This window comes from Taeniopygia guttata, chromosome 5, assembly GCF_048771995.1.
Source record: "Taeniopygia guttata chromosome 5, bTaeGut7.mat, whole genome shotgun sequence".
Lineage (NCBI taxonomy): Eukaryota > Metazoa > Chordata > Aves > Passeriformes > Estrildidae > Taeniopygia > Taeniopygia guttata.
In genome coordinates, this window is record NC_133030.1 from 55,053,418 (window position 1) to 55,067,503 (window position 14,086).

The 14,086-nt window shown below is 47.2% G+C and overlaps 1 long non-coding RNA gene across 1 annotated transcript; it reads left to right on the forward strand.

Moving 5' to 3' along the window:
* The first annotated feature begins 5,354 nt into the window (after nucleotides 1-5,354).
* LOC140684347 (uncharacterized) lies at nucleotides 5,355-12,502 on the forward strand. The gene is made up of 2 exons (XR_012056544.1): nucleotides 5,355-5,975; nucleotides 6,063-12,502. It is a non-coding gene; the product is annotated as an uncharacterized lncRNA (long non-coding RNA).
* Nucleotides 12,503-14,086: the final 1,584 nt, after the last annotated feature.

Below are 14,086 nucleotides of genomic sequence, written 5' to 3' on the forward strand. Positions count from 1 at the left end.
GCCTTACTAAAAAAAAAGTGATCCTAACTTGTTTTAACCCTGAGATCCCTATCATTTTCCACAGTGCACATCAGACCAGTCACCGGGAGCTGAGGCTGAGGACTTGACATTGCAGATGGGATTGTACCTAGCTCAAGAAAAGTCCATCTCTATGGGCAACAGAAAACAGGCAGGACCCTTTTTCTAGGGGGAACAGAATTGTTTGGATTGGCTTTCCAAAGAGGCAAGCAAGGACCAGAGCCAGGTACCAGCACTTCTGAAAAATCCACTTTTTAAGAATTTAGAAAAGTTTTACAGTTATTTGCTGCTTTTGTCTTAGTCCTGTTACATCAATTGTGGCAGGGTCAGAGAGGAGGGGCAAAGTTTTGTTAAGGACTTAAGTCTTCATAATGGATCTCAGGGAAACTTTATTTCCCTCATGTTGCTCATACTATGGGACTTCAAAATGCACCAGAATCTTGGCCACTAAGCATCAGCCCTCCAACAGTTAATGCAAAACATACTGTAGCACCGTTAAGTAATTCTTTCTCACATGATGTAGCTGCAATTTGTCCTTCATTGTCACTAAAATAAAAAAAAAGCTGGGAATAAACTGTTCTAGGGCAGAGCTAAGTGACCAACAATTCTGCTACTATGTTGGCCCTGAGTGTATTTTTTTCCAGAGATTGATACAGGCTGAGATATTTGCATTTGCTCACTCACTCTCACATGATCAGCAGTGTTCCACTCCCTGAATTTTCATCGCAAGAGGTTTATTAGCAGATAAGTAATCTATGCAGCCACGGTACCATGTTGTTCTCTGAAGAGCAGCATGTGCACTGCAACAAATCACTGGCACAGCCAAAATAGAAAGCATTGCTCCAGGCAGCAGGAGCAGCAGAGGTAACAGCCTGGCTCTGCACTATCAGCTCTCCTTCCAGTCCCATCCAGCACCTTGGGCGACCTTGCTGACATTTCAAGCAACACAGACCATTTATCTGAGCACTGTGTGAGCCAAATGTAATCCCACATGTCATAAACTGAGCTACAGCTGCCTGAGTGAGAGCTGTGTGTTTGCAGGTGTCCTTTTTCTAGAAAAATATTTCCTGTCCCCTTTTTAATAGGGGCAAAACTGGTAAATTGGGCAGAACCGAGGTAAGCGCAGTCAATCTGAACACAGTCAAACAAATGTTTGCCATGTGGTTTATGCTGAATTAATAACCTGGGCCTCTATTAATTTCATGGTTGTAGCTCCACTGGTTCCACTGCCCTCTGCCTGTTCACTTGAACTTTCTTTTTGGCCCACTCAAAACCCCTTTGCTGAAAGGATGCACATCTCTCTATCACCACTGCACCTGCCCCTGCCCTGTTCCCAGCCCCATCCTGAGCACAAGTCTGCTGATGCCAAGGATCTTTGCACACTGCAGGGGCCTGTTGGCATTCAAGTCACTCCCAAGATCTTTCTTTTAAATTAAGAAATCAAGAGGAAGTACAATCATCAGAGAAATTATGCTGCCCATCTTTGGAAGGTGAAGGTACAAGTAAAATGCTTTTTGTGAAAGAAATAGCCCTTAGCTGAAAGAGTTTCAGGCTCTTATTCCTCAGTCAGAGAAAACCCAGCTTAGTTATTAAAGTTACAATAATCTTACTTTACTTCTGATTTTTTGTCCAATATATGCACAAGCTCCTGGCCCCTGCTCTTATCTGACATTTACCGAAAGACCTTTCTTTGACCTGGCTGTTCTGTACCATGCTGCCAAACATCTCCTACCTTCACCAGCTGCATGGGAGCTGATTTAATTGCTCTTTAAAAAACAATCTTCCCCTAGACATTTCTTCTTGTGATTACCCAAGCCTTTGTTTCCCTTTCACTGCCTGATAAGTTCTATTTATATCCACAGCTGCTGAAGTATCTCCTTCCCAATAGCAGGTGAAGAAGATTCCTATCACAGCACATGCTCTAAAAATCCTAGTCTGTTTTCTCAAGTCATTTGATGCTACCTGTCTTTTGCCTTCTGGAAACTGCTTCTCTATATTTTAGTGGCATATACAAAATGACAGGAATGTCCCTGGGAGAGGGCAAAGCAATGAAAATTAAAGGAAAGGTCCAGGACAATACAACAAAGGTGATTGTAGAGCTGAAAATGGTGGTCCCATCTCCTCTCATCTACAATGAAGCACGGGGGTTCTCCAGGTATGTGGAGGAACCAAACAGATATCCTCCTTTTCCTTGTGGGATTAGTTTTTCAGATTGTCCATCTCCTTAAACCTCCTCACTCTACTGGCATGAGATGAAAAGTGGAAGCAGCAAGGGGAGAAGATGGTGGGAAAAAACAGCTATCCCTACATCCCTAGAAGTATCCTTGGGTTTGCAGATCTTTATCCCGGGGTATTTATTTTGATGTAGTTACAAATCTCTCCCATACTTAGAGGAGACACATGGAACCTACACTAGTGATTAACTTAAAGTCCAGTCTAGACAAATAGAGAACAAAACTTTAGAACTGGCTGAGAAGGGAGCCATACATGAGGTCAGTTGCTCCTGGCCTTGTAGCCTGTGTTGCAAACCTTATGCAATGCTGCAAACCACACTTGGACTATGCTGAAAGCCTCACCCAGACCCATTCCACACAGCTACAGCCTGGCAAACATCCCCAGGGTCAGCAACACCTGTGCTGCAAAGACCAGAGTTGGATTTTCAGCTGTGGTATCAAGAAAATCAAACTGCATTTCACCTGGAGATGTTGAGCTCTGCCATTTGTTTGTCCTACCACAGGGCAGAATTCACATCTGAATTCAAACAGGCTTGGATCCTTTTTGTGTCTGTCAGTCTTCAAACCAGTTGTGGTTAAAATAAAAGCTTCTGTTAAAATTGACCCTCATATTAGCAATTTCACTGTAATTATGGAGAAGCTTTTCCATTTAACCCTACACAACAGTCCCCTCAGGCTCTGCTGTGTGAACAGTGATTAAAATTTAAAAGTCCATCCTAGACAAATGAAGAACAATTCTACATAAATGGCTGAGAAAGGAGCTCAAGTACAGCACTCTGTAGCTTCAGGGCTGGTTTCTGCCACTTGTGAATTTGCAGACCAAAGCACAGAGGCTGTGGTAAGAGCGTGGAACCTACTCTCTTCAGCTGTGTGCCAGGAACACAACTGATACACGTCAGCCTCATCGGTACCTCGATACCCAAGGGAGCCACTGCAGGATTCATCCTTCAGAATCTGTGCAAATTGCCTGGGCATACAAAAGAGGTGAACCAGTGTGCTGAGATCAGACTTCAGCCTTTACAAGTTTTGCAATTGCTCCTTGTACTAAAGCAGGAATGAGCTCGCTGTGGTTCCATCTGGAGAGAGGTCAATGAGCTGCACCCCAGCAAATTGCTGACGGTGTCTGCTGGCTCCAGCCTTATCAGGGGCACTGCAGGCACCAATGTGCTACACAAATTAATTCTGATTTAAGTCCCAGCACCTTGTGCTCAAATTCAATGTCCTGGGCTCTCATGTGAGACTGACAAGATGTATCACAGTTCTGGGAGCTCTCTTAACTCTCCAGTGCCAAATACTTTAAAGGGGTGTTGGTAGTAAAGGGATGCTCTGAGTTATTTGCACCAGAGGCAGCTGGATTGAGCCACTGCAACATCCATGGGACAACTCCCCAAATAAACATAAAAAGTGCAGAACATGTAATGATGTGTCACATGAAAACAAAAAGCAGGCACTGCTGTGGTCTCTGAGCTCCATGCCATGAAAAGAGGCAATAATTCCATATTTTAAAAGTTACAAGGTTATCCAAGGAGAGGAAAGGGTAGGAAGTCAAAACAGGGTCATGAGAAACAGAGAAGAAGCTTCCTGTTAGAAATGTAGGAAATGTCTTCAGAGTGAGATGGGCCATTGGGAGCAACCCCTGGACCAACCCCTGGAAGGATCTGAAATGGCACAGCAAGAGTATTGATAGATTACAGTATGACCACGTGTGTCTGGACTCTGAGGGCAAAAATGCCAGTTTTGTGCAAACACTCTGCCAGAACACATTTATTGTGGTTTCTACCTACTGTGCCAGGCCAGCATGCCAGTCCCTGTGTGTCACTGAGAGCAGACAGCCACTATGAAACACTGTGTCCTGGGAATGCTGAACACATGTGTGCACTGGGGATGAGGAAATGTCTAGGGATACATTATGTGTCATTGGAACCTAATAACCTCTACTCACAAAAGTCATTCTGATTTTGGACCTCTCTGCCCTGGAGAGCCAAGTCTAGCACACTATGTCTGGAGAAGCTGCCAGGTAAAAAGCACATTCCTTGTCTCAGGCCCTGGGAACAGAGGGGCCTGGATCCAGCAGCCACATCCCTCAGTAAGCACCATGGAGCCAGCAGCAGGGACAGCCCTTCCTCTGCACCAGGGACACGGCAGCAAAGGCCCCTCCATGCCACAAGGACAAGGCGAGCAAATGCCCTTTGCCTTCCTCTGTTGCCTCCCTTGGTGCCCTCCCAGGGCCTTTATCCACAAAAACTCTGTAAACAGAGGTGTGTTGGCTGCAGCTGGTTCCTGACAGGGCCGGTTGGAGCTGCCTTGGCAGGGCAGAGGGTGAAGCATCCGCCCTTCATGTGCTGCGGGACAGGTGCTGGAGGCACGGAGCCAGCACAGCCATGCCACAGTGCTGGAGGCTCTTTGCTGTTCTCAGAAAACGTCCACATTCCCCAGGGGGGTTGCCAGGGATCCCTGTTTGTCCGTGAAGCCCCATCCACACTGTCTGTGGGCACACAGGGGCTCCCACCACAAGGTGCTCTGAGCTCCCCTGGGCAAGTGCTGACCTTCACCCACCACATGCATGCCCTTCCTCCTCAAAGCATCCCCCCCATCTTTCTCCAAACCTGACCTCATTCCTAGGGGCATCCCCAAAGGTGGCACACATGGTGAAGACCTCTGGCTGTGCCCAGCCCAGGAGGATTGAGTCCCCCCTGCAGCAGCCCAGTGCTGGGTATGAGAAATCCTGTCTGCCCCATCCCCTCCCAGGACAGATTTGCATATTGGGTCAGGCAAGTGTTTCCAGCCACTTGATTTCCAGGGGATAGTATTATTCATGAAGCTATTTGCAGTCCCCAAATCCTTAGTTGCTGTTTGTTGCTTTCTTTCTCACTCCCTCTTCCCTGTTTTTCACTCCCCCCTTGGCTGTTGGTCTGTTAAAAAAAAAAAAGTTTCCCTTGGCTGCACTTTCAGTAGGACATTCCAAAGTCAGACTATGTGTATTAAATGAGGATAGATGCCAGGTTTCTTTTCACTACATCCCAAACTACTAGAATAGCACCGAAAGCTGTAAATTAGGTCAGCTTTGCACAACAGCTTCCTGAGCCTTTTCTGGAGTGATGCTGCACAGCCTTCGGGCGACTGTCGCTTTAAGCAGATCTGGTGCAGCTTGTCTTGGGGGACTGGTGTGATGCAGTGGCAGCTCTCCCAGGGCTGTCCCCTCCTCTATATAGACACAATTTGAGACCCAGAACTGCCCCTCTGAGGGGGCACAGTCAAGGGGAGGCACAGGAACCCACAGCACCCCAAGGCTGCAGTCTGATATTGGGGGTGAATATGGGGCAGGAGCCCAGCCTGCACAGAGGACAGGGTGGGTGCAGGCAAGATGGGCAGCAGCAGCTCCTGGATGAACAGCAGCAGGCTGAGCAGCAATGCTGAGGTCTGAGATTGACTGGGGGAGCTTCCCATCAAGTCCTGTGTGGCTTCCAGCACATCACTGAAAAGCCTTCTTTTTGGATATCAAAAACTTATTTTTGGATACAGCAAATTAACCAGGAGGATTCCTGGTGCTCAAATGGTGCACCCTGCATCTCTGGACAGAGGGATTGAGAGGAAGCCATCCACATGAGTTCTCTTTTGCCAGATAAACCACTGCCACCTTGGTACACCATTCACAAGGTGAAGCCAGTTCCCTGCTCCCTGTCGTGGATGATTAGCTCCCATATTTTGAAAACCTGGAAGCAAGTAAGTGGGAATATGGCAGGGGATATTTTGAGAGAAATTCCCGTGGAAGAGGATTTATGGTCTCATATGATTTTTCTGACTTTGCAGAGAACTTGCTGGTGCAGCACTGAGAAGAGCTACCAACAGAGCAGAAATATGGGCTCCTTTCCCAGAACACTCACCTGGCCCTGCAACCCACAGCTCAGGGACGTTCTCATTTAGGGGTCATGTCTGTGTGTTTAGTAGCCCTGGGCATATTTGCCTTCAGGGAGTTTGTCTAATTGCTTCTTGAGCTTGTGTAACCTTGGGGTGACAAGTCCCACCCTTCACATTTGTGTTTGGGCAATGTGCAGGCTGTCTCCTCTCTGCTCACTTGGATTTCAGAGTCCTGCCCCATCCCATGTGGCACCCTCAGGCTCTTTGCCTGGGACAGGACCATCTCTGGGCCAGGCACAGGTATGCTGGGAGGAGAGAAGGAAAGAGGAATGGGTCCAAGTCCTCAGCCATTAATGGAAACACAGGAGCATGAGGAATGTAATTAGTGTCTTGGCATCGTGCTTGGGAAAGCCAGAAAGGCACGTCAGAGAGGGGAGGAGAAAGGGATCAAGGGATAAGCCAGGGAGCAGAGATCACAAAAACAAAAAGCAAAGCACAGGGCCAACATTGTGAGGCCCTTGAAGGCTTGGGCAGCTCCACCATGCCTCTTCTGGTGGCTTCAGGGACCTGTGGGACCTCTGGGGATGAAGGAGACAAAGCCTATGGTGTGAAAGGATTCTTCAAGGACCTGCAATCTTTTCTAAACCCCTTCTACCCTGAATGCCAGTTCAGTGGTTTCCATGGAAATGTCAGCAGCAGGAGAGCAAGCAGAGGTACCTGCGTCCTGGGTGGAATGGGCAGGACCAGCAAGAGCAGCCTCACTCTCTTCCATATATTGCAAGTTTAAACAAGTACACAGATACAGATTAGATAGGAAAATCTCCTCACTGCTCTGACACTTGCAGGAAGCACAGTGAAGGTTCACACCTGGTGTCCCCTTGAGAATTTTGCAAGCCAGAGAATGGCAAGAGGAGATGGAAAGGGGAACAGAGAGCTCCTTACTACCTTCAGCGGAGCTCCCTGTGGCAACATGGTCCAAAACAATGAGAAAACAACCACTTTCTACCCTAAATTGCAGCAGCAGACCTTCAGCAAAGCTTTGACTTGGTTTGAATTGCAGGAGCGAACTACAACTCATTCACCAAGGCCACCTGTCCCTGCTCCCTCCCAGACTGTGGTCTGTCATCCCACAGCACAGACACTGCCTCCCGGGACGGGCACTGCAAACAGGGAGGAGAAAAGGTTTGGAGTTCACTGCTGAGTGTTTATTTGCAACATGCTGTTGTGTTTGGATAGAGTTCCAGGCAGGATGTGTCTGCAGTAAACACAGGAAAAGGGCTGACGCTGGAGTCCTGTGGAAAGGCTGGCAGTAGTCTCAAGTTTAATTAAAATGGCCCCTCTTGGGGTAGCATGTGAGTCCTGAATGATGGCTGATAAAGACAGGCCAGCTGCCAAGGACTCATTTTTCTGGGTGCTCTGGAGGTGCCTTGGCCTTTTGACTTTTCTTTCTAGGAATGGCCCAAAGAGACAGCAGATACAAACACACACGTGGATTTAAACACTGAAACATCTGATAATGTTCTTCAACCTCAAATCCAAGTGTGTGTCTGAGACAGAAACAAAGCCTGAGTTGTGCAGAGAGAGTTGTGTACAAGCCCCTCTGGATTGAAATCATTCTTCCCGGGCAGGGAGTAAGAGGGATGTTAAAGAAGCTCCAGGCTGCTGGGTCAGGCCCTGTAATGTCAGGGTTTCCATGCTCAAAATGGCTGAAGGACAGTGGATGGATTTTCCATAGAGCACTGCCCCCTGCTGTGGGCTCACCATTCCCACACGTTTCACTCCTCACAAAACCCCCTAGGAGGAAAAATCTACAAAATCATGGTGGCCTCACAAAATTCTTCATCATTCACTGCCTATGTGTCAGCTCGATGTCCTGAGCATCTACCACAGAGCAGAGGCTTCCTCAGAACGTGAGGAAGAACTACTTCCAAAAAAATTACTCAAAATGTTCCTTAACAACTTGGTTTCAGGACTGGAAGGAATACTAAGTTTGCCAACACTAAACTGGGAGGAGCCATCGATTCCCTCAAGGGCAGAGAGGCTCTTCAGAGAGACCTCGACAAATTAGAGATGGGCAATCAGCAACTGCATGAAGTTTAACAAGGGCAAATGCTGGGTTCTGCACCTGAGACAGAGCAATCCTGGCTGTGTGTATGGACTGGGGCATGAGAGAGTGCAGAGCAGTGCTGTGGAAAGGGGTCTGGGGCTGCTGGTCGATGGCAAGTTGAGCCAGCCATGCCCTGGCAGCCAGGAGGGACAATCCTGTCCTGGGGGCAGCGGGCACAGCATGGCCAGCCGGGCAAGGAGAGGATTGTCCTGCTCTGCTCCGCACTGGGAGCAGCCTCACCACAAGTGCTGAGCCCAGTTTTGGGTGCCACAATATAAGAAAGTCATAAAGCTGTTACAGAGCTTCCAAAGGAAGCCATGAGGATGGTGAAGGGTCTGGAGAGGAATCTTTATGAGGAATAGCTGAAGTCATTTGGCCTGGTCAGCTTGGAGGAAAGAGCTCATTGTGGCCTTCAACATCCTCACAAGGGCAGCAAAGGGTCAGGTATCAATCTCTTCAGTGACAGGACCTGAACAAACAGCTTGCAGCTGAGTTGGGTGGGTTTCTGTTGGCATCAGGAAAAGGTTGTTCATGCAAAGGGTGGCTGGGCACTGGAATAAACTCCCCAGGGAAGTGGTCACAGCACTATCCCTGAGTTGCTTCAGAGTTCAAGAAGCATCTGGACAATGCTATCAGGCACATAGTGAGATTCTTGGGATGTCCTGCTCAGGGTCAGGAGCTGGACTTGATGATCCTGAATGGTCCCTTCCAGTTCAGCATATTCTGTAAAAACAAAAGGAGAAACGAGGGGCAAGGAATTTGGTCAATGTATCCCTTTACCTCCACAAAATCCCCCACTGATACCTGAGATCTGGGGGCATCTGGGTGTGCAGCAGCTGCATCCCAGGCCCTTGACACCAGGATTTACCCTGCAGCAATGCACACGGCGTGTCGAACGCAGCCGGTGGTGACAGATGGGACCAGTTGAGCCCAGTTGCAGAAACCCTGGGGCAAGCCCACATGCTTGATTTTACTGCTCAGCAGGGATGGAGAAAATACACACCTCTAAAGCATCACTCGCCCTTGTGGCAGTGCGGTGCTGGCACCAAGTGGAGCCCTCAGCTGTGGTGCTCAGGGAGGTACAGTCCTGCACAGCAGTGGGAGAGGCACCCAGGAACGCTCAGGCTGCTCACAGGGAGCCACGCTGTAGAAGCTGCATCCAACAAAATGCTGCTGTCACCAAAACTCTCTTAAACCAGTCAGGACATAAAAATACCCCCAATAACATTACATTTGCAGCCACCAAATCTCTCACTTGCTGGCATGGAGCACGTCCATTTGGAGCGACAACATGATTTTCACTCTCTGATTCTTTTCTCAGCATTTGCCAGGATTAATGTGTAAAGCTCAGGGTGAGTGTGGTAGCTCACAAGTGTGATTTCTGGTAACTTGATCTGCTGTTGAGTGAGTGGTCTGCCTGCAGCTGTGCTGCTGGAGGGCCTGCTTTTTATGGTGGATAATGGGTTTTGAAGGTGGCCTCACATCCTATGGAGGTGATGCTGGTCTCATTTCTGGTAGGTGGTATCTAAAGATCCAGCCTTTCACCTGCTGAAGTCCATCACAGCTTTGCCCTTGTCTTCAGGAGAAGCTGGTAGTTAAAGAAGGAAAAGGTAGAGGAATTAAATAAAGTCCTGTTAGAATCCAAGCTGCAGGAGGAAAAGCTGGTATTTTTATAAAGAGGAAACAGGGAGCACAGGAAACTGCATGGATTTTAGATTAAATGAGCTTAGTGTGCATTTACTCTGAATAAACCATGAAATATCTTGTCAAAAGTCTACCCTGCAGTAGATTGTAAAGTATTACGTGGTAGATTATAAAATGACTAGTGGGAGAATACCTTGATTGGCAGATAAGAAGAGGTGGCTGCTGTAGTGAGATTCACAGAACGAAGCCCTGGGGCACTGCTACCTACAAAGAGCAGTTCCACCCACACCACAAAGACATGGCTGCAAGCAAAGGAAAGGGAGATGAGAGTTTCTTACATGGCTGTAATTGGGACCTTGGGGAAACAGAGATGGAGATGGCTCTGAAAAAGATTTTTTTTTTAGCCAGGAAGAAGGCTTTTTTGGTTGACATTCATACTTGGAAAACCTGATGGTGTTGGTGAACTGCCAAACACTCAGAGAACCATTGCATCATTCCATGTTGGTTTGGGAGACACAAGGTTGGATTCTGCAACCAGGCATCTTACGTCAGCAACTCCCAGCAAACGGCAGAAAATTTATCTTTGTAGTGACATCTGTGGCTGAGCTAGGAACTGAAACAGCAGGTACTGAGTAACCCCTCTGCTGGCCTGGAAAAGTCACCAAGGTCGTGCAGTGTAAGGTGTATTTCTGTATTCTTCATCCACTTTGCAGTCTGAGACAGCCAAAAGAAAATGTTTGGGACTTTTTTTTTATCCCTCCCACTTCCATTTGTTTTCTCGATGTGGCTCAATGTTGTCATTGAATTAAATGTATCCAGGCTATAGGAGAATGAATTCATGCAGGGATTAAAATAGGCTAACATTATGCCATTGAAAAATTCCTTAGCTTGATACTGAATGAAAGCTCAGTGCTGACCTGCACACATATTTCTGCCCAGGAACAAAAACAGGTCTAAAAGACAGAACTGAGAAGACAGCTGGCAGGAGGAAATAAAGAAAGAGAATGTCAGCTGCCTCTCCGGGGACCAGGCCTCTTTGAAATGAGCCCTGCCAGACAAAACAGAAGTCTTGTTGCTGGGCTCTAGCAAAATGCTAGCAAAGGCCAGATCTGGTAAGCCCCAAGGCTGGGGTATCTCAGTGTATGATTAAAGTGGTAGGAGTGGGTGGAATGTGAATGTCCAACTCAGTATTAATGCTCACTGGTCTCTGCTCCTCAGCACACCCAAGAGGAAAGAAATGAGTTTACCCTGGCCCCAGGACTGGGACCCATCGGTGCTGAGGGCAATCCCTGGTGCCAACCCCCTGCAAAGGACCGGGGGCAAGGAACTGTGCCCAGTGCATCAGGAAGATGGTCATGGACACTGAGCATGACTGTTCTCCCCACAGTGTCAAGATGGTCTATCTCAAGTTTAAATAGGGCTTCCTGCTAAGAACCACTCTGTTAGCTGGTGTAGGTGGACTTCACATGAGCTGAGGATCTATTGAAACACCACCAAAGAGAAAGGTTTTTCCTTTACCACACTGATATGACTGAAATCTCAAAACCAAAAGGGGTTTGGACAAAAGGAAGGATTGTAACCCACCTCTGGCCATGATTATTTCAAGATAGCTGTTCAGACAGGGCATGGGCACTTTTTGTCCTGCCATAATTATTTTTGCAAGGTGTTATTTGTTTTTTGTTTTTGTTTTTTTTTAATTTATACATCCTGGAAATAAACTATATAGGAAGTTCTCTGTTCTAAGATTCATGCTGCTAGCCATATGGGTCCATACTGTGTCTGCTACACAGGACAGATTAATAATAAACCTGTACTTACTTCTATATGGATAAGAATAAATATTCATCCCACTAGCTGGTAAATCCCATTTCAACTACTGTATATAGTTATATGACTAATTCTCTGACTGCATAAATTGTTCTGGTATAACGACTATATCTATTTTAGACTAGAAGAGTAATTTGATTTATCTACATGAGTAGCTATCCCAATACAGATATATTTATACCAGCACATCTGCAAGAGAGCAGATCTACCTCACTCAAAAGGAGTTTTGCCATGTTAGCTGTGTGCACAGCTCAGCATGAGGGCACCTTCCAGTCAGCAGGAGCTGGCAGAGAAAATACAGTCTGCTGCAACACGTGCTCCTCTGCAAGACCCAGTGAGTCCCTTTCCTCCAACAATACAGGGAGGTGAAAAACAAGTAAAGACAGTGTTGAAAAAAAAGGAAAACAGATGACCTCTGACATCAAGAGATCTTGAAATAAATTGTGTCCTTCCTCCTGTGGGGAAAGTAGAATTGTTTACTTCTCTTTTGGTCCAGCAGCAGTGGGTGTAATTAAAGGGATGGCCTGATTTGTTTGGCTCATTGGCAGCCTGAACAGCCACCTCATGTTTTGTTTGACCACACCAGAAGCCAGCCTGTTTTGCAGGCTGGGGTTTAACGGGTGAACAGCCCCCATTCTAAGGAGCCTCTCTTTTCCTCTGAGCCACCAGGTTCTTTCAGCATTTGACACTTCCGTAGAGCTTTCCCCCCTGTGGGCTTTCCACATTGCTATTTTTGGGAGATTTCAGACTTGCAGCACAACCTTCCCCTGTTCAGCTTCTCTCTGACTGTAATAAAGCCGCCCTGCACCGCAAATCATCTCAGTGTTCGGTATTAAATTATCAATCAGAGCTTCTTTGGTAGCAGAGGGAGTTGATTGTACTGTTTTTATAGAGGATAAAAATAGCAACCGTTGCAGGCAAGGGCAGTGGGGAGGGCTGAGGCAAATGGAGGCATGGAGGCAGCACTTCTGTGACTGAAGTTGGTGTCTTCACCTGCAGACAGCAGGGATTGGCAATAAAGGATCTAGTTTCTGGAATAGTTTGAAATATAAACGGTGGTGTCTGAATTCATGCTGATGACTTTGATCTGTTACATAGGGACCGAGATACTGGATGCTGAAAATTATACTGCAGTACCCTGAAAACTCCCAGTCACCAGCTCAAAACCCCTTCCTGTTTCCTCAGCTGGCTCCATCAGACAACCCTGCTTCCCTTTTCAGTGCCAGCACTGCCCCAGGCGTGCACACCGCAGCCTTTCAGGGGGCACAATGAGCTCCTGGGCTCTGACATGGGAGAATACAGCTCCTTGGAATTTCTGCAGCTGTTAAATAAGTGGGGCACCCTCCTGTGATGCTCTGATGAACCCTCAGCCCCTGCCAACCCCCTTCCAGCTGCTCTGCTCCTAATCCAGGCTCTGACATTCCTTCTTCCACCATGCCCATTGGTATCACCAATGCTCTGAGGCAGCTCTCTCTCCAGAACTTGCTGACAAACTCCCTGCCTGTAGCCCAGAGGCAGGGTTGACATGCAGAGGCAGGAGTCATCTGCTGATGGTGTGTCCTGAAGCAGGGAGGAGGTGGGATTTGCCTCCTGAAGCAGGGAGGAGGTGGGATTTGCCTCCTTTGGCCCACACACCTGAGAACCCACCATCGCTAGAATGTCGTGTGCCTCTTTCCTGCTCCCTCAATGGGCTGGCCTAGGAGAGCACAGCCATCTGGCAGCTCCCATGTGTGAATGATGCTGCTAAAAAAATGAGGATTTCACATTCAGATCCCTTTTTTTTTTTCAGAAGTGCCAATCAAGCATGTGCTACTTGGACTAGGAAAATGGTTTAAGAAGTTTGTCAGGATTAATGGAGCTTCATATCTATTAAGTGGAAAGAAAATCAATAGGAGCACATTCCCCTGCCAGGCCAGGTAATTTTGTGTCCATAATTCAGTTTTCCTGGGGCTAAAGGTGTAGAAAGACCCCAATTATCAGGAGCACTTCAGGAGACAGCAGAATAATACAGTGCACCTAAGTGCAGATCAAAGTACACCTTTGGGTAGTGAGTTTATATCTTTCATCTAGAGAAAGGGATGTGCTCTGGTAGCAGGCAAAAATCAGTTCTTCTTCTCACTAGGATGAGTTACTGGGGGCATAAATTTCAGGGATCTGAACCTACATCCTTTGGTACAATAAGAGCAAAAAACCCCTTTACTATTTCCTATCACTTTTTAGGCCACTGTCAGAACTTCTTATGCAACCTCTCAGACACACACCTGTTCATAAGGACCTCACAAGTGACATACCATTTATTGATCTGTGATCACCTTTTTACAGTATTAAGCTTTCATTGAACAATAACTGGATGACTGTTTCTCAGAAATACTGATGCTCTGCTATTTCAGCACTGCAC